The 27,998-nt window shown below is 36.7% G+C and overlaps 1 protein-coding gene across 1 annotated transcript in view; it reads right to left on the minus strand.

Moving 5' to 3' along the window:
• ASXL3 (ASXL transcriptional regulator 3) overlaps window positions 1-27,998 on the minus strand; it is a 191,991-nt gene that overhangs the window by 152,078 nt on the left and 11,915 nt on the right. The window lies entirely within an intron of this gene.

The following is a 27,998-nucleotide window of genomic DNA, read 5'->3' on the forward strand; positions in this document are numbered from 1 at the left end:
CCAACACGGGCTACAGGGGCCAGCTCTAGGTACAAGAAACAAACCTGCACATGTCTTCATGATGACCTCCTCCAAGGGTAGACCATACCTACTTAAAGACCCTGTACAGAAACTTCTGCACAAGTTCTGGCCCCGTGCAACTTTCTAGAGTTCCAATTTGTGATGATTTACTAGAAGGATCATAATTATTAAAAATTAACAGGGGCGCTCTAAAAAATTAAAAATGGCAACCATTCCACATCTATTCATAGCAGCTCTGTTATCTCTCCTACGAGCTATGGCCAAATTTCTACAAAGTCACTAGCAAAGGTTCTGTCCATCAGGTCCTTCAATGATTTGCATCCAGGTAGCCCCAGCTCAACATTAGGGCCACTTTCCTGGCCTTCCCTTTCTGCTTCCCAGTACATTTCCCCATTTTTCCCAGTCTAGATCAGTCCCTGAGTCATAGCTGATAAGTTCTTTAAAGAATATAGAAATATAAGCTGTATTAGAAGGAAGGTATGGCAAGTATGTCATTGGAAAAGAAGAAAAACCGTCCTCACAAAGGAGGTCACCGAGAGCTGAACTGAAAACTGGGAAAGGGGGAAAAAAACACAGGCATTGCTGTTTAGGGAAGAGGACTCAAGTATAAAAATATTGGTAAAAAAAAAAGGCAAGAAGGAAACTGTATAATAGAGCTGAAGGGGGAAAGATTAGTTCACAACAAAGGGAAGGAAAGAAACAGACATGAAAACAAAAAAAACTGACAGAACTTTTAAAATAAGAACTACAGGTAGAGAAGTACGTACTTATGAATTACTGAAGGGAGATGCTATGGTCACATGGACTCATTACAGGGTGAGCATCACCCCAAATGATAGGAAATGCTGGGGACACTAATGTTCTCTCATAAAAGAGATGGGCAGAAGGTCAATAGACACAGACACACACAAGTCAGCAAGCAAGGAAGAGGGGTACTGGGGTGAGAGGCACAGGATGGTGGAAAGAAGGGTTTGGAGGAGAAAGGAGGGAAAGGAGGAAAATTGAGCTGAACTGGGAATGTCCAAAAGGCAAACTGGTTAAATCTAGAAAGGGCCGAGGAGGAAACTCCAGTGTCCCAGGCAACGTTTTAACAGAAATTTGGGTGCACTTGAAAGTGGGGTTACTCACTGTGGAGGACTCCCTGTTTCTCTTCCTGAGTACAGGCCCCTCAGCACACCTGGGCAGCTCCTCCCAGCAATTGAGAGAATTTGGATAGCCCTGTCCCCTTCTCTATGACATCACATCCTACTCTACAAAGGAAGTAAAAGTGCCAAGAATTACATCGTGAAGTGGATGAGAGGCAGGAAGGAAATGATGAAGCCACACAAAACACCAGAAGCCACCCTCAGATCCTGCAAGACAGAGAAAGGAGACAGGGGAGGAGAGGTTCCTGGGTGTGAGCAAATGCCACTGAACTAGCTGTGTGAACATTCATAGAACAAGATAGAGAGAAATTACCTTCACAGAACAAAACATTGATACCATCAAAATAATAGAACACATGGTAGAGACATGAATCAGACTCACAGGCAGCCATACTCAAACACTTCGGTGGGAAGAAGCCACAGTCAGAGTGAAACGGCACCCTATGCTACCAGGCCCCGATATTAGATTGCCCCAACAATCCCAATCTCTCGGCTGTTATGTGTCCTGCATAATGATACTTTCTGGATTACCTTTTATGACATTTATAAATACTAGTATTTAAATATGGCATTATGGTCAATTAATACTTTAAAAAATTTTTTTTCTTAATTTTATTTAGACAATTAATTTTAATGGGGTGACACTGAAATTAAAGTACATAGATTCAGAGAAACCATCTCGAGATCATTTTGACATTTGATTATGTTGTATACCCATCACCCAAAGTCAAATCGTCCTCCATCACCTTTTATTTGGTTTTCTTTATGACCCTCCCCTCCCCTACCCCCTCCCTTTCCTGTCGCCCCCTGGTAATCACCGCACTCTTATCCATGTCCATGAGTCTCAATTTTGTGTCCCACCTATGTATGGAATCATATAGCTCTTAGTTTTTTTCTGATTTACTTATTTCACTCAGTATAATGTTATCCAGGTCCATCCATGTTGTTATAAATGATCCCAAGTCATCATTTCTTATGACTGAGTAGTATTCCATAGTATATATGTACCACATCTTATTTATCCAATTATCTATTGAAGGGCTTTTTAGTTGTTTCCATGTCTTAGCCACTGTGAACAATGCTGCGATGAACATGGGGCTTCATGTGTCTTTACATACCAATGTTTTTGAGTTCTGGGAGTATATACCCAGTAGAGGGATTGCTGGGTCATATGGTAGTTCTGCTCTTAATTTTTTGAGGAATCACCATACTTTCTTCCATACTGCTATACTACTTTATATTCCCACCAATAGTGAATCTGGGTTCCTTTTTCTCCACAGCCTCTCCAACAGTTGTTATTACCTGGCTTGCTGATAATAGCTAATCTAACAGGTGTGAGGTAGTATCTCATTGCAGTTTTGATTGGCATTTCTCTAATAGCTAATGAAGATGAGCATCTTTTCACATATCTGTTGGACAATTGTATTTCTTCCTGGGAAAACTGTCTGTTCATGTCCTTTTCTTATTTTTTATTGGATTGTTTGCTTGTTTGTTGTTGAGTTTTGTGAGTTCTTTGTATATTTTGGATACTGGGCCCTTATCTGAGTTGTTGTTTGAAAATATCATCTCCCATTTAGTTGGCTGTCTATTTTTTTTTTCTGAGGCTGGAAACAGGGAGAGACAGTCAGACAGACTCCCGCATGCACCCGACCAGGATCCACCCGGCACGCCCACCAGGGGCGATGCTCTGCCCACCAGGGGGCGATGCTCTGCCCATCCTGGGCATCGCCATGTTGCAACCAAAGCCACTCTAGCGCCTGAGGCGGAGGCCACAGAGCCATCCCCAGCGCCCGGGCCATCTTTGCTCCAATGGAGCCTTGGCTGCGGGAGGGGAAGGGAGAGACAGAGAGGAAAGCGCGGCGGAGGGGTGGAGAAGCAAATGAGTGCCTCTCCTGTGTGCCCTGGCCGGGAATCAAACTCGGGAGTTGGCTATTTTGTTGTCAGTTTCTCTTGCTGTGCAAAAGCTTCTTAGTCGGATATAGTCCCATTCATTTATCTTTGCCTTCACTTCCCTTGCCTTTGGAGTCAAATTCATAAAATGCTCTTTATGGCCAAGGTCCATGAGTTTAGTACCTATGTTTTCTTCTATGTAATCTATTGTTTTAGGTCTTATATTTAGGTCTTTGATCCATTTTGAATTAATTTTGATACAAGGGGACAAACTGTAGTCGAGTTTCATTCTTTTGCACGTGGCTCTCCAGTTTTTCCAGCACCATTTATTGAAGAGGCTTTCTTTTCTCCATTGTGTGTTATTGGCTCCTTTATCAAAGATGATTTGACCATATATAGGTGGTTTTATTTCTGGGCTCTCTATTCTGTTCCATTGGTCTGAATGTCTCTTTTTATGCCAATACCATGCTGTTTTGATTATCATGGCTCTAAAATATAATCTGAAGTCAGGTATTGTAATGCCCCCAGTTTCGTTCTTTTTCCTTAGAATTACTTGAGCTATTCAAGGTTTTTTATAGTTCCATATAAACCTGATGATTTTTTGTTCCATTTCTTTAAAAAATGGCATTGGAATTTTGATGGCAATTGCATCAAACTTGTATATTGCTTTGGGTAATATGGTCATTTTGACTATACTTATTCTTCCTATCCAGAACAAGGAATATTTTTCCATTTCATTGCATATTTTTTATTTCCCTTAACAATGCTTTGTAGTTTTCATTACATAGGTCCTTTACATTCCTTGTTATATTTATTCCTAGGTATTTTTGTTGTTCTTGTTGTAACCATAAAAAGGATTATTTTTTTTAGTTCATTTTCTGATGTTTCATTGTTGGCAAATAGGAAAGCAATAAACTTCTGTATATTAATTTTGTATTTTCTGACCTTACTCTATTGGTTTATTGATTTAATAGTTTTTTGAGGAGTCTTTGGGGTTTATGATGTACAAGATCATATTGCAAAGTGAAACTTTTACTTCTTCTTTCCCAATATGAATGCCTTTTATTTCTTTCTCTTGTCTGATTACTCTGGCTAGAACTTCCAAAACTATGTTGAATAAGAGTGAAGACAGTGAGCAACCTTTTCTTGTTCCTGATTTTAGAAGAAAAGTCTTCAGTTTTTGCCATTTAGTATGATGCTAGCTGATGGTTTATCATAAATGGCCTTTATTATGTTGAAATACTTTCCTTCTATACCCATTTTGTTGAGTGCTTTGAACATAAAATGATGTTATATTTTATTGAATACCTTTTCTACATCCATTGATAAGATCATATGGTTTTTGTTCTTTGTTTTATTGATATGGTGTATTACATTGTTTTACATATGTTGAACCATCCTTGTGATTCCAGGATGAATCCACTTGATTATGATGAATTATTTTTTAATGTGTTTTTGAATTCGATTTGCTAGTATTTTGTTTAGGATTTTAGCATCTGTATTCATTAGAGATATTGTTCTGCAGTTTTCTTTTTTTGTGTGGTCATTGACAGGTTTTGGTATGAGGATTATGTTGGCCTCATAAAATGTGTTTGGAAGTATTACTTCTTCTTCAATTTTTTGGAAGACTGAGTAGAATAGGAACCAAGTCTTCTTTGAATGTTTGATAAAATTCACCAGTATAGCCGTCTGGCCCTGGACTTTTATTTTTTGAGAGGTTTTTGATAGTTGTTTCTATTTCCTCCCTGCTTATGTGTCTGTTTAGGCTATTTCTTTGTGTCTCAGACTAGGAAGATGGTATTGTTCTAGGAATTTATCCATTTCTTCTAGACTGTTAAATTTGGTGGCATATAGTTTTTCATAGTATTCTTCAATAATTCTTTGTATATCTATGATATCTGTGGTGATTTCTCCTCTTTCATTTAGGATTTTGTTTATGAGTTTTTTCTCTTTTTTCCTTAGTGAGTCTTGCCAAGGGTTTGTCAATTTTATTGACCTTCTCAAAGAACCAGCGCCTTGCTTTGATTTTTTTTCTAGATTTTCTGTTCTCTATTTCATTTATTTCTGCTCTGATTTTTATTACTTCCTTTTTTCTGCTGGTTTTGGATTGCCTTTATTCCCCTTTTTCTAGTTCCTTAACATGTGATGTTAAGTCATTTACTTGGGCTCTCTCTTATTTGTTCATATAAGCCTGTAGTGATATGAACTTCCCTCTTATTACTGCTTTTGCTGCATCCCAGAGATTCTGATATGTTATATTGTCATTTTTGTTTGTCTGTATCTTTTTTTTACTTTTTTAAATTAATTTTAATGTGTTGATATTGACAAATCAGGGTACATATGTTCAGAGAAAACATCTCCAGGTTATTTTGACATTTGATTATGTTGCATACCCCTCACTCAAAGTCAAATTGTCTTCCATCACCTTCCATCTGGTTTTCTTTGTGTTCCTCCCCTCCCCCCTCCTTCTCCTTCCTCCTCCCTCTAACCATCACACTCTTGTCCATGTCTCTGAGTCTCATTTTTATGTCCCATCTATGTATGGAATCATATACTTCTTAGTTTTTTCTGATTTACTTATTTCACTCAGTATAATGTTATCAAGGTCCATCCATGTTGTTGTAAATGATCCGATATCATCGTTTCTTATGGCTGAGTAGTATTCTATAATATATATGTACCAAAGTTTTTTAATCCACTCATTCACTGACAGACACTTGGGCTGTTTCTGGATCTTCACTATTGTGAACCATGCTGCCATAAACATGGGGTTGCATTTCTCCTTTTGGAACAGTGCTATGGTGTTCTTAGGGTATATTCCTAAAAGTGGGATAGCTGGGTCAAAGGCAGTTTGATTTTTAATTTTTTGAGGAATCTCCAAAAACAGTATGAAGATTCATCAAAACATTAAAAATCGAACTGTATCTTTTGATCTCTGCTTTTACTTCTTCTTTGACCCACTCATGTTTTAGAAGTATGTTGTTTAATTTCCACATTTTTCTGGATTTACTTCTTTTTTGCAGTTGAATTCTAGTTTCAAAGCTTTATTGTCAGAGAATATGCTTGGTATAATTTCAATCCTTCTGAATTTGTTGATGTTAGTTTTGTGGCCCAACATATGGTCAATTCTTGAGAATGTTCCATGTACACTGGAGAAAAATGTATACTCTGTCATTTTGGGATAAAATATCCTGTAGATGTCTATCATATCCAATTGTTCTAGTGTTTCATTTAAAGCCCATATTTCTTTATTTTCTGTTTGGATAAACAATCTAGAGCTGTCAGCAGTGTACTGAGGTCTCCAAGTATGATTGTATTTTTTTTGGTTTTTATTTTTAGATCAGTTAGTAGATGTCTTATATACTTTGGTGCTCCTTGGTTTGCTGCATATATATTAAGAAATGTTATGTCTTCTTGATTCAATGTCCCCTTTATCATTATGAAATGACCATCTTTGTCTCTGATTACCTTTGCTGTCTTGTAGTCAGCATTGTTAGATATAAGCATGGCTACACCTGCTTTTCTTTGGATGTTATTTGCTTGGAGAATCATTTTCAAACCTTTTACTTTGAACTTGTTTTTATTCTTGTAGCTTAGATGTGTTTTTTGAAGGCAGCATACAGTTAGATTTTCTTTTTTATCCACCCTGCTACTCTGTGTCCTTTTATTGGTGAGTTCAATCCATTTACATTTAATGTAATTATTGATACTTAAGGGTTTCCTATTGACATTTTATATATTGCTTTCTGATAGCTCTGTGTCTTGTTTGGTTCTTCTCTTTTGTTTTTCTGTCATTTGTTTTTGTTTGGTTGTATTCCATACTTCTTTCCTCTGTTTCTTCTTTTTTTTAAGCCATGTGTTTCTGTAGTGGTTTTTTCAGGGGTGGTTACCATTAGGTAATAAAAAGAATATATATCATATTCATCGTAGTACATTATCTCATGAGTGCTTCTGCACTCCATCCTCCTTTGCTACTGTTAATCTTTGCCCTCTCCTCTTTTTTTGTTGTTGTCACAGATTAATCTTGTTTTTTATTGTGATCTTGTTGGAGCTTTTACTTGTAATTTTGTTTTGTTCTTTGTATCTGGTCAGAAAACCCACTTTAGTATTTCCTAAAGTGGGGTTTTTCCGGTGATAAATTGCCTCATCTTTTCTATATGTGAATGTTTTTATTTCCCCTTCATATTTTTAGGATAGCTTTGATGGATATAGTATTCTTAGTTGAAAATTCTCCTCTTTCAGTACTTTAGATATTGGGATCCACTCTCTTCTAGCTTGTAGAGTTTCTGCTGAGAAAGCTGATGATAGCTTAATGGGCTTTCCTTTAAATGTTGTATTCTTCTTTTCCCTGGCTGACTTGAGGATTTTTTCTTTGTCATTGGTTTGTGATAATTTCATTACTATATGCCTTGAAGTAGGTCTGTTTGGGTTAAGGTAACTCATTGTTCTGTTTGCTTCTTGGATTCGAGGCTCTAATTCTTTCCACGGGTTTGGAAAGTTCTCAATTATTTGTTTGAGTATGTTCTCCATTCCATTTTTTCTCTCTTCTCCTTCTGATATACCCATTATTCTTATGTTGCTCTTTCTGATGGAGTCAGACAATTCCTGCAGGGCTTTCTCATTTTTTTAAATTCATGAGTCTCTCCCCCCTTCTCTCTGTAATATCTCTAGTTGCCTGTCTTCTATGTCACTAATTCTGTCCTATATCTGGCCTGTTCTATTTGCTAAGGTTTTTACCTCATTTTTCAGTTCATGTATTGAGTTTTTCATCTCTGTTTGTTTTTTATAGTTTCAATTTTCTTGGTGAAGTATTCTTTTTGTTCACTGAATTGTGTTTTGAGCTCTCTAAATTGCCTTTCTTTGCTTTCTTGTATTTCCCTGAGTGTTTTTAGAACTTCAATTTTTAATTCTGTCATTAAACTTCAAGATTTCCAAGCAATTAATTTTTTTCTAGAGATTTTTCATCATCTATCTGAGCTACATCTCTGTCTTTTGTATCCATGATATTTTATTTCTTGTTCCCTAATGGCATTTGAGAGTGGTATTGTTATTAACACTAATAAGAGATAATAAAATAAAAATTGGATACAGTGAAAAAATAAAAATTCTATTATGATAAGTAGAACAAAAAGTACAGAAAACAAGGAGCAAGAATTGAGGGAAAATGACAAAGAGATAAAAAATGAAGTAAAAAACATGCAAAATGCCACAAAGAAAAATATAAATCCAAAATAAAATAATTTGTTGATGACAATCAAATGAGAGAAAAAGAAAAAGGAGAAAAAAAAAGAAAAAAATGTTAAGGTTTTTGAAATGTAACCCTCATAAAAAAAACAAGAATGAAAAATGTAACTATGGATAATGAAGTTCAAAAGTAAAAGAAAGAATTAAAAGAAAAGAAGATAAAATGATCAAAGTGGGGAAAAAAAGAAGTTATAAAAAATGTAATTTTTTTTCCTGGTTTTGAGAGGTAGCTGGGTTTTTTTGTTTTTGTTTTTTTTGTGTTTTTTTTTTGCAGGTGGCGCTGTACTACAGGTTTTGCCCCTGTGGGGCTCTTGAACAGAGATTTGCTGTTGTGTCACTACAGCAATGATTAGGCTGGGCCTCAGTCTCTTTGGTAGATGGGCTTTGTTAAGGCTTGGTGGCTCCAAAAATAGGAAACTCAGTTTTCCAGGTTCCTCTCCCCATGTCTCTCCCTCCTGAGCTAGCAGCCTGGGGACTTAGCTGTGAGGTTGCCCCAGCCACTGCTTGCACAGGAAGAGGCTCTAAGAGCAGCCAGGTCCTTCAAAGCACAGTTCTGGGTGAAGAGCCTTCAGCGAAAGGAGGCAGGGTTGGAGCTGATTGCAGATCTGGCACCTTTCTAAGGGCCTGAGGAGAGGTCTAGCACATCTTAGCCTGCCCCAGGCTGGGAGCCCATTACAGATCAGATGCCTTTCTCAGGGCCCACTGGCATATCTAGCATGCCTCAGTGCTCCATGGTTCTAATCTCCACAGGCTTCTCCATTGTGCTTGCAGCAAGCCACATGCACGTGCAGCCCACATGATTTCCGCAATGTACAAGGAAGTCTGTCCCTGCTCACTTAGGTGCACAACTACTGTGATCTCAGACAGTGCTGGGAATGTGAGAATGCGCTTTGAGACCTGTGTGGGCTCGCAGAGGTGCCCCGCCTAGACCAGTCCAGGCCTAGGGATCCCGGCCCTTGTGCACTTCCCATGCTGTTGGTCAGGGAGCCCGGACTACACAAAAACGCTGGCTACACCCACGCAGGTGTCCACCACTGATAATCTCTGGCTAAGCCCTCCAGCCCGTGAACATGTGCACAGATGCCAGAGGCACCAGGTGGAGCCACTCACACACTGCCCATGATCATGGACCCAGGCACGCACAATGCCACTCCACTGCTGGCCTCCACGGGCAACCTGCACTGGCAACCTCCGTCAGAGCCTGCCACCCCATTAGCCCCACCTCCACGATGTCAGGCTGAGCTGGTGTGTTCTCTTCTCTGCTTGATCATCCACCCTATCCCTGCTTCTTCCCTCTGTCCCAGACCCTCTGTTTCTCTCGGTTCCAGATGAAAGCAGCCCTTCCTCAGGTCAGTGAGGAAAGCAGAATACTCCATTCTCTGTCTTATTTCCTTCAGAGTGGATTATATATTCAGCCACCTTTTTACCCAATCATACCTTTGTCTGGTGTGTATATTTCAGGTGCTCCTGAGATTTTTTTTCTCCGCCTTTAGTTGTTGAATTTGTTGAAATTTCAAAGGGAGATATCGGGAGCATCCCTCATGGCACCATTTCTTTGACATCACTTCAATTAATACTTATTTTGAATTTAACACATTCCTCCAATTGTTTTCCACCTTGTACCTACTTCTTTAGAAAATCGGATCAAGGATGCAAGAGCAGGGAAGGGAGTAGGATTTTGAAGACTATTACAGTAAGATTTTTCCAGGAATAGGTCCAATAAATAGATCGTCCAAACAGCTTCAAACTGGCTTGGTCAATAATAATTAATTGTGACAAAACAGGCAATTTAGTTTTAAAGTGTGCCATAAATAAGTATTTAAAATAATCTTGCTTTCTAATAGTAAATGTAGAAAAATGCAAACTCATACCTATTTTACTGAAAACAATATGAACCCCAAAGCCTACAACCAAGAATATTAGCCACTGCTAATATTTGTTTTCTTTCTAGCTTTTCTATTGATATATATTTATTGAATAACATAATTATAATTATATAAAATTCATGTATATACTAGTAGCTGTGCTACTTTTATGTAATTTGAATTCTTCACAATGGGCATCATAGAATATTTCACTAAGAGTAGGCATTATTTTGCCCTGGCCGGTTGGCTCAGCGGTAGAGCGTCGGCCTAGCGTGCGGAGGACCCGGGTTCGATTCCCGGCCAGGGCACACAGGAGAAGCGCCCATTTGCTTCTCCACCCCTCCGCCGCGCTTTCCTCTCTGTCTCTCTCTTCCCCTCCCGCAGCCAAGGCTCCATTGGAGCAGAGATGGCCCGGGCGCTGGGCATGGCTCTGTGGCCTCTGCCTCAGGCGCTGGAGTGGCTCTGGTCGCAATATGGCGATGCCCAGGATGGGCAGAGCATCGCCCCCTGGGGGGCAGAGCACCGCCCCTGGTGGGCGGGCCGGGTGGATCCCGGTCGGGCGCATGCGGGAGTCTGTCTGACTGTCTCTCCCTGTTTCCAGCTTCAGAAAAATGAAAAAAAAAAAAAAAAAAAGAGTAGGCATTATTTTATTTGCATCATTTTAAAATTTCAATTAATAAATTTAAATATCCAGAGAATATACTGAATGTAACATTTTTAGTGTATTGTTGAGTTAAAGAATGTGAGTTCTGGTATTTCTCTTGGCACACTGCCAATTGTTTGCAGAACTATTTAACAATTTATACTCTCACCAAGCAGAACTGAATCTTCCTCCTCACCACAACTTTATCAGTAGTAAGCATTATCTTATATACTTATGAGGATAAAATTTGTTTCAAATAAATATCAGGTGGAATAGGGGATATGATGCTTGGGACATTTTTGTTTTTCTTATTAATGTGGAAAAAGCTCTTTATAAGGTAAAAATAATAGTCATTATTTGTATATTGGTAATGCTTATTCCCTTTGTTGCTTGTTTTTGAATATTTTAGAATTACATTCAAAGTTTTCTATTTTCATATTAACAATTCTATCCGACTTTTCCATTGTGACATCTACTCTTATGTTAGAAATTCATTTTATCCATAGAGTGTGCAAACATCTACAAATACTTCTTTCAAGTCTTTTCTTATTTTTATTTTTAATTTCATCTGGAATTTATCTTTTTTTCTTTATTGGGGTGACACTGGTTAACACAACTATCGTATTTCCCCATGTATAAGATGCTCTCATGTATAAGACACACCTCAATTTTGGGGCCCGAAATTTGAAAAAAAAATATTACATAAAGTTACTGAACTCGTTTTATTCATTATAAAATTCATACAACTCCTCATCACTGTCATAACTCCCATCCATTAGCTTGTCCACATCTGTGTCTGATGACGAATCACTGTCTTCATATATTGCCTCGTCCTCCGTTCCCTCTGTGGCATTTGAAATGCCACAGCCACTGTATAAGATGCACCCAGTTTTTAGACCCCAAATTTTTCAAAAAAGGGTGCAGCTTATATATGGGGAACTATGGTATACAGTTTTCAGGTGCACAATTCTTTATACCAAAGTGATGCACTAATGTAAGCAGCTCACCTTCTATTAATAAGCCAAGGTTCCCCAACATAATTTGTTTCAAAAACCTGTCATGATTAGTGAGGCACCCTCTGCCACCTATTAATATTAAGGCAATGGAAGCCTTTTTGGATGTGAAACCAACATATATCAATGTGGGTACCCATATGTGAAATGCACAAAAGCAGAACTGTTCTTGTTGAGGTGGAGATGAGAGAGCACAGAGGCCTGCACATCCTCTAATGGCTGAAGGAACTTCTGGGCATTTTCAGGGTCTCTGAAATAAACTGCAAACCACTGTGCTTGGGGCCCGTCCAGGAGTCCTGCTATGTTCCCCTGATCTGATCAATTGTACCAGCACCACACTGTTTTAAATTGCTGTCATGTTATAATACATTTTACTATCTGGATAAGACACTGCTCTCATTATTCCTTCTTAAATTTTTAATTGTTCACTTCTTTATATTTCCAGATGAAATTTAGATTGGAATTAAATGAGACAGCTAATTAAAATTTTAAGGAATTTATACACATTGTTCCATGTATTTAAGTTTTATAAACAGTAATAAGCTTTCTTTTAATATTTTCAGTTGCAAATATAAATACTTTTTCATATAATATTCTCACATTTTATTGCTAATATCATACATACAAAAGCAATTGAATTGTGATCATTATTATCTATATGAACAGCAAATTGAATTCTTAATAGCTCCTATAGTACCGAAGTACAAAATCATATTTTCTAAAAATACTGTGTTTCTGTCTCTTTTCCAATAGCTGTTTTCTCTTTCCTACTTATTTACATTGGATAAAAACTGATCTTTTCTAGTCCCTGTCAAAAACACTTTTGCTGAAAATTGAGCTGCTTTGTAATTTATTTCCTCAAACAGAGGCCCCTAAAACCACCTAATTTCCTTAAGAATATTCGTAGCTAGAATTAGTGAAACTAGCGATCATGCCAAGAGAAGACTGTAATTGGAAACCACTGGCCAGATCCTACTGTCTCTACACAAATCAATGTCTGAAACAGTGTTGAATCTCTCCATAAAACGCCCTGTCTTTCTTTGTAAAATAAACTGTTCTCCTGTGTTAGAGCTCTATTTGTGATTCCACTTCACTCTAAGAATTGTGTCTTGCACCTCTCCTGCTTCTGCCTCATGCACTGAAGGCCTTTCAATTCTCAACCACCTCTTCCTCCTGTATGTTTCACATGAAGCGCTGCTCTCTATAAAAGGGGATTTCTATGGCTAGGGACACAAATATTTACAACTGACTTCCTAGCAATGGACCCTCTTGCATATTTTCAGACAATGTGAACAGATGTGTAGAATTGGTAAACACACCAGTGGGTTGATTTCACCTTCTTTACTTATGTGGTTAACTATAAGAGAGCCTATCTCAAACACACCTCAATTCATGCAACCTAAGGGAAGACAGACTCAGCCCAGAAACCTCCTCCCCCAGACTTCTGCTTGCTCCATTAGAAGGAGGGGGGAAAAAAAGACCTACATAGAAGCATAGTAATATAGTTAAGAGAGGAGAGAGGCAGTTTGCCAAATAATCAAGGGCACAGGCCAAGCTAAGTATCTATTTTTTTCATTTTAGATTTAAACATTTTAACCTAATAAATACAATGTTTCAAATATTTTAAGGCTTATTCAAGATTGCACTGGTCTCTCTCAACAGAAAAGTCATTTCAAGTATCCCTAAGATAAATACATTAGACCAGTGTCCATCTAATGGTTAAAAGTTATTTTTTGGCCGTAAATAAAATATTCTGAGCTTACTTATCTGATTGCAAACTAAAAATATTTCCACAATTTAAAATCATATCAATGATGTATTATGTTTAGATGTGTGTAATCCCAAATGAGTATCAAACATCAGGCTTTGTCCCTTTTTCTAATTGTATTGTGCCTTCCCTTAATCCATACTGGCAGTTCATTAAAATATTTATGTTAGCTGTTTAAGGCCTCGTGTCTTAGGTAAATGACTCGGGGGTTATAAAATAAGCCCATAACTCAATTAGGTTATTCTTTACTCCTAACATGCATGATTACTAGGCAAGAGTTTAAAGATGATACTTGTAATATTTCTATTCTACTTGCACTAATTTTATGAGAAAATGATATGTATATGCTCTACAATTACAGAGTGTTTTCACACAACATAAATTATTTCATTTGCTTTCATACAATGATGTTATTTTATTTTACCTTTATAATAGCTTGGTGAGATACACAGAAAAGGCAGAATCAACTTTCTTTGAGATGCACAAAGTTGAAATAATTGCCCCAAGGTCATGAAACCAGTAAGTCGAAGTACAAGACTTATACACATGATTATGTTGATGATGATAATGTTTAAATAAAATAACACCAGCTAATACTTATTAGACAGCTCCTCTGTGCTAAGTCCCTAGGGGATGTGCGTCTAGTACAATGGATTCTGCGGTTCATATACTTATGTTTCTAGTTCCACTACTCCTGAGGGCCCTCAGGACCTATGCATTCTGATGAAAAGTAAATTAGGTTCACCAGTAGTATTCACATAAAAAGTGACAGTAGATCACCTAAAGCTCAATTAGGTTATTCTTTACTCCTAACATGCATGATTACTAGGCAAGAGTTTAAAGATGATACTTGTAATTTTTTTCTATTCTACTTGCACTAATTTTATGAGAAAATGATATGCCACAGTAATATTTGAATATATGTGACTTATAAGATACATAAATTTTGATATAATGGCCTTGAAAATCAGCCCAACTTAAGCCAGAAGAAAGCAGCCTCCAGGAAGAAAAAGTGCCTACGAGGTACCTACGAGGTCTGGCAGCTAGTGAGTGACGGGTCTTGCCCATCTGACTCCGAAGTTTGCACTTTCTACTAATTAAACTGTTTCCTTTCATGAGCACAGAGAATTTAGCAATTGCATAGGCTTAAAGTTAAAATATTATATACAGTATCTATCTCATAATCTCCACTTTGGTAATCTCACACTTAAAAACAATCAGATATTTTCTTGAACTTGCACATAAAATTTAAACCATACTTTTCTGTGTAGAAGCTGTCAAAACTGTCATTAATTGTTATAACCTATTTACTGATGTTCTTCCTGCTACTCTGCAAGCCTCATGAGATCAAGGACCTTGGTCCTCATAAATATCTACAACCCCAGATTATGACACTAGTATGTAAACAGGCTTAAGTAAGATCAAGTTAATTTTGGGAGATGTTTTGAGTTGCTATATATTAGGAATTTTAATAGTGTAATAAAGACAGTTATGAGCTTTGGAGTCAGGTAGACTAGGAAACCCTTACTCATTAGCTGTCTGATCTTAGATACTTAACCTTCCTGAATCTTAGCTTCTTAGTTTCCTCATTTATAAAATGTTATGAGGATCAAATGACATAATGAATGTAAAGCGTGTATCATTCTGATATAACAAATGACTATACAGCAATATGTGTTAATAATCATTAGCTAGTACTATTATCTGGGTGGAAAAAAACAGTTCACTTTGAACATAGCCCAGAAAAATGAATCTTTTCAATACAAAGAAGAGAGCTGTAAAAAATAAAAATAGATGAGTGGACTACTAGTAGACATGGTCTCTCTTTGAGATCTCCAGCATAAATTGAACCCAGAGTTCTACAGACCAGGTTAGCCCCATACTGCCATCCCTCATCCTCTGATCGCTGCCAGACTTACTCCACTGCAGATTCATAGGTAACCCTGCACCACTCTGCGCCGAGTTTCACCATCCACAGTTTTTCTCTATTTAACAAGCGGAATTACACAATACGGCACTCTGGACACTGCTCTGTCACCTAGGAGAAACAGCACACTACAGGAACAAATTATCCTCCCACGTTTGTATTACAAATCAAGTAAAAACATCCAAATATCAACTATAACTATTTATTTCCTACAATGTATACTTAAAGACAAAATTTTAAGCAACTGTGATATCAAATGTCACCGAATATCCATCAGGAGGAAATTCTGTCTTACAGGAAAATTGTTTAGTCACCCAGCTTCATAAAACCTGAGCAAGTTGAGAGTAGACAGATGTCTTTAAAAGGCCTGGAACAGTTCAGAGTGTGATCATTTACTTGAATCTGCAAATAATATTGAGAACTGAATTCTAATTTCCTGTGGGATTTTGTCAACTTTTCTCTACCTTCATAAATTCCTAATCTTTTGAAACAGTTGACATTTAAACAGAAAAAAAAATTGTGACAGACACCCAGAATTTCCACAATGTTAAAAAAAAGTTTTTAAAAAAGTAAAACATATCTTTAATGAAAAAGAGATCCTTCTATCACAGAAATTTGCAGGCAGTCTACTCTATTCAGAACCAACTAATTGTCAAAAAGCTTTTTCTGCATATCAAGTAAAAAATTATGATTTCCTATCATATTCACTGTATAGTTCTACTTTTTGTCACTGTGACAATTATTTAATGTTAAATTCCAAGCATTTTTGGCCCTGGCCGGTTGGCTCAGTGGTAGAGCGTTGACCTGGCGTGCAGGAGTCCAGGGTTCGATTCCCGGCCATGGCACACAGGAGAAGCGCCCATCTGCTTCTCCACCCCTCCCCCTCTCCTTCCTCTCTGTCTCTCTCTTCCCCTCCTGCAGCCAAGGCTCCATTGGCACTAGAATGGCCCTGGTTGCAACAGAGCAACACCCCAGATGGGCAGAGCATCGCCCCCTGGTGGGCATGCTGGGTGGATCCCAGTCGGGCACATGCGGGAGTCTGTCTGCCTGCCCCTCCGTTTCCATCTTCAAAAAGATACAAAAAAAAAAATTCCAAGCATTTTCCTAATATACAGCTTAAAGTAAGGTAACTGTGTTATATGAATTTACAAAACGAGGTCCAATAATTTATTTACATGATATATTATCATCTATTTTAAGACACTAATAAGGGCCTGGTCTTCCTTTATTTCCAGGTTAATGACACTTCAGTTTCTTCCATCGATTCTCACATAAAATAGCTTGTAGACACTACTTCCGAATCATCCATCTTTGAATATTCTTGAGTTTGCCAATGTCACTTGTAAAACACACATCTTTTAGAATTATACTAATTTAATTAAATAGCATTGATAAGTATTCTGCATGTAGTCTGATCAAAACATAATACAGTGTCACTTCCGTTTTGCTAATTCCTATAACTACATTAATGCCACCTATGATAACACTTCCTCTTTTTTGGCAGACCTCATCACACTGCACTCAACTGAAACTTCCAGATCTTTAACATTTGCTTCTGAAATCACATGCGTAATTCTGTGGCATATTTTCAAAATTTGCCAGACATAAATCTATCTTTGTTTCATGGACTAGTGTTTGTTTTAATATATTTTTGCAGCCTCTGAAATCTTATTATCCCAAACTGTCTGACTATCCATGGCAATTGCTATACTTTGCGGAGTTCACAAATTTGAAAATACTTATCTCAAGCTTCATTTTTTTAGGTTTAGGTTATTTGTTCAAGCTTATAAAGTTCTTTTGGAATCACTACTCTTCTGTCCAGCTGTTCAGTTTCCTTTTTTATATTCTGATATCCACATATTTGGCAAGCATGATTTTTATGTATTTCTGAAGTTACGACAGAGCTGAACAAAGCAGTGGAAAACAGAGCAATACACCATCGTGGCTGCCGCTGGGCTCTCCTTTCAGACTGATACTGATTGGCAAATCAATATACTTTGTCTATAGATGTACAATCTGCTACAAATTCATTTAATTATACTATCACCCAGTACATACTTGTCCATCACTTTTAAAAGAGTTTCATAATAGACTATGTCAAATGACTGGCTGAGATTTAGTTCCAACAGGAGCAACCTCCTGGTGTGCAAGTCTAATAATCCTATCAAAATAAATTAATTTAGTTTGACATAAATTAACTTAGTGAATCCATATGCCTTCCAGGGATCACTACCTCCATTTCTAACTGCTCACAGTCATCAGTTTAATAATACATTCTAGAATTTTACTGAGAGTTCAAGTAAAGCTCAGTAGTCTGTGATTTCAAAAATGTTCTTTTACCTCTTTGATAATAATAACAATAGCAAACACACAGCAGGTACTCTGCATCAAACATTATTCTAAAGTGCATATGATCTCGCTTAATCCTCAAAACAATCACCTTATCTTATGGGGACTATTATCACCCTCATTTTGTAGGTGACAGATGAGATAACTAAGGCGCAGGGAAGTTAATTTAACTCTCCCAAAGTCACAGCTACAAAGTAGTAGCATCCAGATTTGAACCCCTGGGGTTCATTTCTTGGGACAAATACCCTCCTGCAGTCGGTGACTGTCCCTATGACTATTAGCAGTGCCTCGATCACGTCCGCACGTTCTTTCAGCGTCTTGTCACTGATCTCATAGTTCCTCATTTCTTACCTCATCTAAAACACATTGGATTTAACTTCTATGATACTCCCTCATCACACTTTGCTTTAAAAAAAAAAAGCCTGCACTAATTTAAAAGTACAATGAAATATTTTAAAAATAAAAAATCATGCCTGATAAGACAGCTGCTGTGACTCTGGCTACTAATTTCATGGCAGCTAAAACATAGAGGCCAACATGAGTCTCTTAACACCCATTAGCTAAATAAAAAACATTAGTTTGTCAGAGCAGATAAAGGTTTTCTTATTTCTAAACTAAGACAATTATCTTGTATGGATATTCATTCAGAAGCACTGGGTGATAGACAAGATCTTCAATGAGAGTTTCAGGAAAGCAAGCATGGGACAGATATAAATACTGTTGTAGAGCCTCTCATAAAAATCTAAACATAACAAAATATAACTGAGAATAGGTAAAATAATCCAAGAAGATAGTCTTCCCACAGTTAAATATAATTAGATTAAGATTATATACTCTGATAAATTGGAGTTTATATTTTACTATTATAGATAGAATAATCTGAAAAAAAAAAGACTTGCAGATAGTAGAATCAGTACAATATTATGAAAATTAAGGAGCTTAATGCACATTTCTGTCCACATATGGTAGACTAAACAAACACATGTCATGAAAAATCTATGGTCAAAGGCAACAATCTCCTCAGGATAACATTCGGAAGCAGCAGGCAGTTGAGACCCCAACTTCACATATTACAGGAATCCTTACAAGGTACTCCTATTAGTAATAGCAGGTAATACTTACAGAATTCTAGAAAGCATTTTGTAATAGAAACAGGAGAGTCAAATCTTTTACAAGATTTTGACTTATGTTAATGTATATAATTCTTACAATCACCTATCAAGGTAGGTATTATTTCTTTGTAAGTGAGAGAACTGAGATACAGATATGTTAATTCACTTATATCAGGCTATTTCTATGTGATAAGAAGAGCTGGGATTAAAACCCATGCCCTTGAATTTCAAGTGTTTCACCATTACAATATACTACCTTGTAGCCAATAGCCCAACCTTACTTGGAGGGTAATTTAGTAGTACTATTAAAATATAAAAGGTAGGCAGTCCAGTTTGTTGAACTTAACCTGTCTTTAGGTATTTTTCTTAAAGAAATTCAAAGACCATCCTGCAGGCTTATTGAAACATTATTAGAAGGAAAAAAAAAGACATAGCCCAAGAAAGAGAAAGACAGTTAAATGAATGAAGGCAGATAGACACAATAAAAAGAATATACAGCCGTAACAAAGAAAATAGGCAGTGACACAGAAGAGTATCTATGAAAAACTGATTAAGAAAGATGAGCAAGTTGAAGAACAGTATGCACAGAGGAAGCATATATTCAAGTGCATGTGGTATACACATACACACCACCATACCCACAACACCCCCCAGCACCCCCCATGCACATTCACATCATATAAAAATATTCAAACAGTAAACAACTGTCACTCTGGAGAGTGTTAGAAGAGCAAAAGTAGAACAGGAAATTTTATAAGTTTTGTTTTTAGATGCAAGGTACTTTCATAATCTTTAAACTGTATGTTAATTATATAATCTGTATTATATACTTTATGTGATATATGTTTATAATATATAATATTTAATTACTAATTTAAAAATCAGTTGAGTACAAAATAAGTACTCAAACAACAAAAGAAACATCTATAGACCTTACACTCTAATGCACAGTGAAGAAAATAAAATATAGGCATATTGAATTTTTTTTCCAAAGTGAACATTACTCATCCTTCAATCTGAGTCAAGAAAATTCTTCGGCGTTATTCTCACAGACTAGTCTGACATGACACAGCATCCAGATGTAGCTGCCAAAAGGAATTAGCTGTAAAATATATCTTGCGATAATTGTAGAAAATGACTTTTTATACGGAATTATTTGATTCTGACCACTTAAATGTTGAAGAATGACAAAGACAATGATACTTGCTTTGTCACAGTTAATAGCAGCCCTTTCCTCCTGACTGTAGTTAAACAACAGCATTATCTCCTCAATAATTCATTGATTTAGCAAATATTTACCAAGCACACACACACACTACAATGAAATACAATAAAACATGTTATCACCATCTCTGGAGACATGTATCCTCTGGTTTACTACAGTTGTGGAGGGGAGGGTGGCAAACATATAATTTACTTAGAAATAGATTTAAAATAAAAGGAAAGAGACAATGCCATATCCCTTAATATTCACTCAAAATGCCAATTTAGTTTATATAAAATCACCTTTGCCTACCCTATTCCCAGGAGCGATACTATATTTCAGATTCTATGCAGTAGAGATAACCATCATGATATGTTGGTTTTTGTTTTATTTTGCTCGCTCTTTTATTTCTGGTACCTGCCACACTATAAGCACTTAAAAAGTGCCTAATGGAAAGAAAACAAGACGAGTAAATGACAAGGAAAAATTGATGTCCTAAATTTAATGGGTTTTGTGAACTCCTTATTCTCCATTTCTTAGAAATACCTTTTCCTACTTTGACTTGAATGGGAAATGTCATATTTCCATAGATCCTAAAGAGTGACTTACTAATAATGGGGTGGTGGGATGGCAGAGGGCAGGAACAGTTATGCAAGGGGGGACAATCACTGATCTTCCCCATGATACATGAGCCTAAAGCTCAAGAAAACAAATCTCAGTTGCTTTCTCATAATAATCCCATGTGCTGGGCCCCTGTTCCCAGCCATTTGAAAGAAGCCAGGTTCAGAAAATAGGGCTTTTGTAGAGAGAAGTAAAGAGAAGAGCATCCTGGACACATACATTCCTTCTTTTCAGGTGTTACTGAGGACTTTTAGTCACCTATATTGATTGGTGCTTATACAGGTTTTCCAAGAAATTCTTCTCAATAAATTGATTAGAGTTAAATTTTAGTATCTGTTTAGAGCTAAATGTTCATGACTAATGTGTTTCTTTCTTTTCTTTTTCCAAGTGAGAGGAGAGAGATAGACAGACTCCCTCATGTGCCCTGACCAGGATCCACCCAGCAATCCCCATCTGGGGCCTATGCTCTGCCCATCTGGGGCCATGCTCACAACCGAGCTTCCTTTAGTGCCTGAGGGAGAGACTCCATAGAGACACCCTCAGTTCCCAAGGTCAGCACGGTCTAGCCAATAGAGCCATGGCTGCAGGAGGAGAAGAGAGAGAGAAGGGGGAGGGTTGGAGTAGCAGATGGTTGCATCTCCTGTGTGCCCTGACTGGGAAGAGCTGGGCCAACGCTGTACAACTGAGCCAACTGGTCAGGGCTGACTTAGGTACTTCTTTTTTTTTTTAGATTTTTTTAAAATTCATTCTTTAGATAGAGAGGAGAGAGAGAGACGTGGAGAAAGAGAAGGGGGGAGGAGCAGGAAGTATCGTCTCCCATATGTGCCTTGACCAGGCAAGACCAGGGTTTCGAACTGGCGACCTCAGCATTCCAGGTCTACACTTTATCCACTGTGCCACCACAGGTCAGGCCAGTATTTCTTATGCTAAGTATTAAGCCCTTAGTTGATTCTTTTCACAGAATTTTTAAGAATTACAAAATATCTAATATTTCTAAGTCTGATGTTACATTTTGATTCCATTAGAAAATGAATAGTAGTTATTAGTAAAACTTTTTCATCATTGCCAAACTAAAAATCTTAATCAAATAAAACTCAAGAATGCAAGTTTGTCAAATATACACTTTGACCCATCCAGAGATAATAGTTTAAAAAAAATAAACAATTGTATAAAACTAGGAACTCACCAGGTAAAGGTATAGATAATTTAAAAGAGTTTTTTACCTAGAACTCAAGTTTGATGAGTAAAGAATTTCTGAATACCAGGCTTCAGAAAGAGGACTATTTTAAAAATATACATGAATCAGGTATATTAATATTCTCACAATATGACTAGAAGGCCTTTTATAAGCCAAAAGGTTTTATAAGGTATGAGCTTCCCTGTTTCTCATTGGAGTTGTGCATAAAAATCTACCATAACTGTTTATACTAAAAACCAACTCAAAGGTCTCCCACAAGTTTACTACACTCAAATAATTAAGATACCATTAAAGTATCTACACCAAGATTTATGCTAAATATATTCTTGAGGCAATTACTTTAATATGCTACTTGACATACTTACTACCCACCTTAGTAATAGCCAAGTTTTCCAACCCTTTCCCTTCTACCCCTCCCCCTCTTTTTGGTCCTATTTGTTAAAGTATGTGCTAGAGGAATTTAGGCTATATTTATCAGGGCACAAAGCAAACAGAACTGGTTTCAATCAACCAATATTTGTTGATATGAAGTATGGGCTGAGTCTCTTTAAGGAGGTAATGGAACATTAAAACATACCTTTACCAACAAAAGAGTCTTTATGAAATCAGATAGTCTCTATTGCTTCCTAGCCTTCCCCAGTCCTGATTTTACCAGTACAGTTTCACATGGAACCAGGCTGGGAGTTGATTATACTATAATGCTATGATTAGATGTCAGAATGAAGAAAAATGATTAGTTCTGATGTGACCAAAATATGTATCCCTTTGAAAGAAATACAAATAACTTACCTATTAACCGACTCTAAATTAGCACTTGCATAAAGTCTTACTTAGATTTTTCCCAGTGGTTGCCATTCAGCATTATCAAATTATGCCTGAAGATAAATTAGGCCAGATGTTGTTCTCTTAGATTCAATCAACTACAGGCAGTAGGCACGAGGCCCACGAGGAATCAAACCCTCCCCGGGAAAGCTATATGTAGGAAATGCTTTGAGAGTTCTGTTAACTACCTTAGCATTCAGGTTTAAAGAGGTAAATAACTACACCAGCCATCAGATACACAGAACATAAGGGGAACAAAGTGTGAAATATTCTGTAGGTATACTCATGCAAAGGGAATATAGATGTAAAACATATCACCTCCATATTATTGGGAATTAAATGGAGATCTGTTTTGTGACCCGTGCAATTCAGTGGTGACCTTATCTATAATAAGACATACATACCTATACCCTATATAAAGGGCAAAAAATCTTGAAGATAAGGAAATCACTGAAAATCAATGTCTCCTGCAGATAAATTATATCATAATGAAAAACATAACCTAACATGTACAAGGACATTCATTAACAACTCGATCCCATTTGAGCACAAGATTGGCAGAAAATTCTAGGTAATCTAGTTTTGAGTTTTTGCTTTAGAGCATGGAACAGATATGGCTGCACACTGGTAAACTGCAGGGCTGGAAAACACTGTCCATCTGGTTTAAGATGCATATGGTCAACACATTCCTTGTGGTATGAAAGTCTGCAGGCTTTCAAGACAAGTTTTCTTCATTTTTTCCCCCTTTCCCTACATGAAGGAGTAGGGCTCAATGGGGAGTCTGTCAGCTGTCAGGAGTTTTGTATGCTTTATGGAGAGAAGAGTGAAAACTGGAGGGAGAGATAGCCTGAGGGTGACTTTGCTCTCAATAGAAGGGAAATGTAGACCATAATCTCAGGGACAGACTGGAAAACATAATCCCTTACTGGGGTTGCTCCTCTCCACCAGCTCTCCTCTAGGTGCGAGGGAGGGAAAGAGGGAGGGAGGGATGGAGAGAGGGAGAGAGTGAAGGAGGGAGAAAGAGAGAGACAGTGAGAGATAGGGAAGGAGGTATTATTACAGTGTCTGCTTTCCTCTTCTCAGTGGTGTGGGATAACTGGCCATACCTTTTCAATGAAACACAATTTGTCTGGACTTGGAAACTTGAACTCATTTAAATTGTCCAGGTGCCCTTTTTCTATCTAACTATCTCGGAATTCAATTCCCTGTTAACAATAATCGTTCTACTCTTTCTAGTCAGAAAACATTCCTCCCTAAGAGACAGACGGAAGAAAAGGCAATTATTTTAGAAAGCAGATATATAAACAGAATTATCTTGAGATAAAATATAAAAGAATTGTCCTTGTAATGAAAGTTTTCTATTGTTTACTAGTTTAGAAATACTGGAGAAGATAATTCTACAAAGCAATTTAATGTAATGAAGAAGAAAAAAAGGACTTAGCTTTGTTTGCTTTACTTACCTCTGAAACATGTAACTATGCATTTAGTGTCTCATAAACAAAGGTAACAGATAGCCTAGAATAAAACAAGTTTCGCTATAGGACTTGACCTGTGAAATCTCAGTGGATTAAAACAAACATTCATTTCTCACTCACATCTATATGACCAGCCAAGAACCAGGCTGACTAAAATTCTACCTTGTCACTGCTTCTGTGATCAACACAGCAAGGAAAGAAGTAAGGTGAATCACACACTGACTAGAGGAAATAAGACAACTCACATTGTAATGCCTAACTTCAAGGGTCAAAGAAGTCTAATGCTACCACATAACTCTAAGGAGATAAAAATGAGTGAACTGTGCTTCGACCCATTGACAATAACAAAATATCCAGTCAGCCATGCATCATAGACAAAAAAATTTAGCAATTTAGTAGAAGACAATCTTTTTTTCCTCTATAACTCTAACCAACACAGTTAAAAATAGATGCACAAACAGAAAGAAAAATATAACAATACAGTAAGTTTTCTTAAAGTCCTACTCTGTTTCTTCATCATTTATCTTTGTACACGACACCATTAATGTGCTTAAAGTTGCCTCTTTCCTAAAGCTGCCAACTACCATCACCTACCAAGAGTAAGAGCTAAAATTTCATGAAAAGATGGAGTGGGAAGACTGGACTAATTAAGAAAGGGCCTCAGTCTCTACTGCAGCTTTTAACAAATGCAAAACTGTTTAACCTTGACGAATCTTGCATTTTCTACCATGAAGCTGAACTCAGTAGTAAACTCTGAAAAAATAAATAAGTAAAAAAGCAGAGTCGTTAGAAGATTAAAAGAAAATGCAATATCTGTATTTGCTCATTGATTTTTTTCCCCTACTGATAGTCTATCTAATCCTATTTAGTTACCAGAACTTGATTTGTAAAGATAACATTAGCTAAAAAATGAAAAGACATATCTAAAAATTGGAGAAAGGATGAAAAGAGATAAGATTTTTTTTTACATTTAATAGTGTCTTTATTTCTTTTTCTCATTTCCTTATTAAAAACTTTGGTGGATTAAATGTATTTTTTAATTCATACACAATAGCATCACTGCCTAGAGCAGACCATGAATAACATCAGTCCTAAGTACCATTCACTTTCTTCCAAAGTGAAAGATATGGTTAAATTTGCACAAAGCTGGGGGAGAAAATAAAAAGAGGAATAAAGAAGAAATTTTCAAAAGCACTATCATTGTTTCTTTTAGCAAAGAAATTCTATTAGATGAAAGAATAAGAAGTGATAAAAAATGTTCACAGAATTCTACTTGAAATAAGGAGTCACTGTCTTATTCTGATCTAATCTCAATATTCAGAGAAATGAGTGTGATTTATGCTATGACTAAGAGAAGTTTGCTCTCTTATAAACTAACATTTTCTAAAAATTATGATCAACACCGTGACGAAAACTTGGCATTTAGAAAGTGATAAATATATTTACTTGCATCCAGAAAGTAACTGGGAGTTTCATTCAGAATTATATAAATGTATTGTGAATTCAGATCCTAAATTGCATTTAACTACAACATGTTATAAATATTATATATGAATTAGTTATATATAGCTCTAAAGAAACTGGTCAGTGAGTGAAAATAGAACAGAAGCCATCCATAACTTTTAGCCTCTAAATAAGGAAAGTAAGTTTCAAAGGAAACAGACCAAAGAAATCTTTAGAATTTTTGTGATTGCTGCCATGGCTTGAACATTTTTTAAATGTACAATGAGTATCATAAAAATAGCCAGAAAGCCTGACCAGGTGGTGGCACAGTGGATAGAGTGCCAGACTGGGACATGGAGGACCCAGGTTGGAAACCCTGAGGTTGCTGACTTGAGCATGGGCTCACCAGCTTGAGCATAGGGTCGCTGACTTGAGCCCAAAGGTCACTGGCTTGAAGCCCAAAGTTGCTGACTAGAGCCCAAGGTCGCTGGCTTGAGCAAGGGGTCACTCGCTTTGCTGTAACCCCCTCGCACCCCCCCAATCAAGACATATGAGAAAGCAATCAATGAACAACTGAGGAGCCAAAACAAAGAATTGATGCTTCTCATCTGTCTTCCTTCTTGTCTGTCTGTCCCTATCAATCCCTCTCTGACTCTCTCTCTCTCTGTCTCTGACAAAATAATAATAATAATAACAATAACCAGAAAGAATGTATGAGAAAGTATCTTCATTAATACACCTAGAGCTCTAAAGGGCAGACATGGTTTCAACTGCTACACTACTTACTACCTGAGCAAGTTAATTTACACTCTCTAGATTAAAGGTAATGGCATTCATCATTTGTTTTTCCAAAATATTTTCCATCTGCTTTTTATTGCTGTCTTTTTATGATTTTCCTTTGTTCCCTATAATCCTTGTGTGGTGATCAATCATGTTACCTGATCTTGGCCATTGCTATTGATGAGGAAGGCAGGACAAAGTGAAAACTTTCCTGGGATTGGCTTTAAGTAATAATAATGATGATGATGTTGATGATAAAGAGGCAAAGAAGGACAGGGAGGGGAGAATAGGTAAATCAGTTGATAGGTAGGTAGGTAGATAGATAGACAGATTGAGATTCTTTTTATGTTGGTGTGCGAAGTTTGGAGGACACATGTCTGGGGCGCTAGTGACTATATTAACTTACCCAAGACTTGGACATAAAAAAATAAGTACAAAAGATACAGAGAAAGCAAACAGCTTGATGGTATTACCTAAACCTCTATATCTACTCATACCTGAGGTCCACCCTTTGATTTTTCAGTTATGTGAGCTTCCTGCTTAAACCGGTTTTAGTTCATTTTATTTCAGTTGCAACTGAGAGAAACTGAAGTACATAAATGAATATTCTAAATCTCAATTTTGTAATTGAAAAAATGTGTGTAATATTACAACATGTATCCTAGGTTTGCTCTTAGGATTAAACAATATAATGCACATAACAAGTAAGTGCAAAGTCAGCCATATAAGTACTCAATAAATATTAGCTTTTAGCTATTAATGTTAAATGTTACTTTAGTAATAGTAATTTTATGATAATTGATATAATAAGACTACATCGTCATTAAATCAGAATTCTACATTCTCAAAAGGAGGCCATGATACCAAATATATAAATGTTTTAATTACATTTATAAAGAAGATTATTTACTTTGAAAACATTTCCAATCTGTGTTGTAATCTGTGTACTAGATGATTCTTCTCTTGGTTTGGAAGTAATAGCAAGCCATGATAGATCATCATTGCACCTTATTAAAATCCAACATCAAAGTTTACTTTTAGGTTTTAACTGTACTTCTCAACTTTAAACATACAGAGAAGAATCTCTTGGGCTCGAAGTAGTTTATTTTTTTTACATTAATTTCCTAAAAGTCAAGGTCCATATCTTATTTCATTCATATGTCAGCTAACATAATGACAAAAATTAAATCCTTTCGGTGCCATTAAGCATGATGATTACTAAATTATTATTCCAAAGAAATAAAAGGTACCGGTAGCTGAAAGTAGAAACACTTAGAAAATCTATCAGTTGTCCAACTGATTCTTGGAAAATTTAATCCCTTCTCTAGATTGTACAGTACCAGTTGAGCAATGACACAGAAGTAAATTAAGACATAACTTTTATAATTCTACTGATCTGCTAAAAAAACTTTTAAAGACGTTTTTCTAACAGCTCCCCTGAAAAAGACTCCTTTGACTCATTCAGTTTATTCAACTGC

The sequence above is a fragment of the Saccopteryx bilineata genome, chromosome 11 (assembly GCF_036850765.1).
Source record: "Saccopteryx bilineata isolate mSacBil1 chromosome 11, mSacBil1_pri_phased_curated, whole genome shotgun sequence".
In the NCBI taxonomy this organism is placed as follows: Eukaryota; Metazoa; Chordata; class Mammalia; order Chiroptera; family Emballonuridae; genus Saccopteryx; species Saccopteryx bilineata.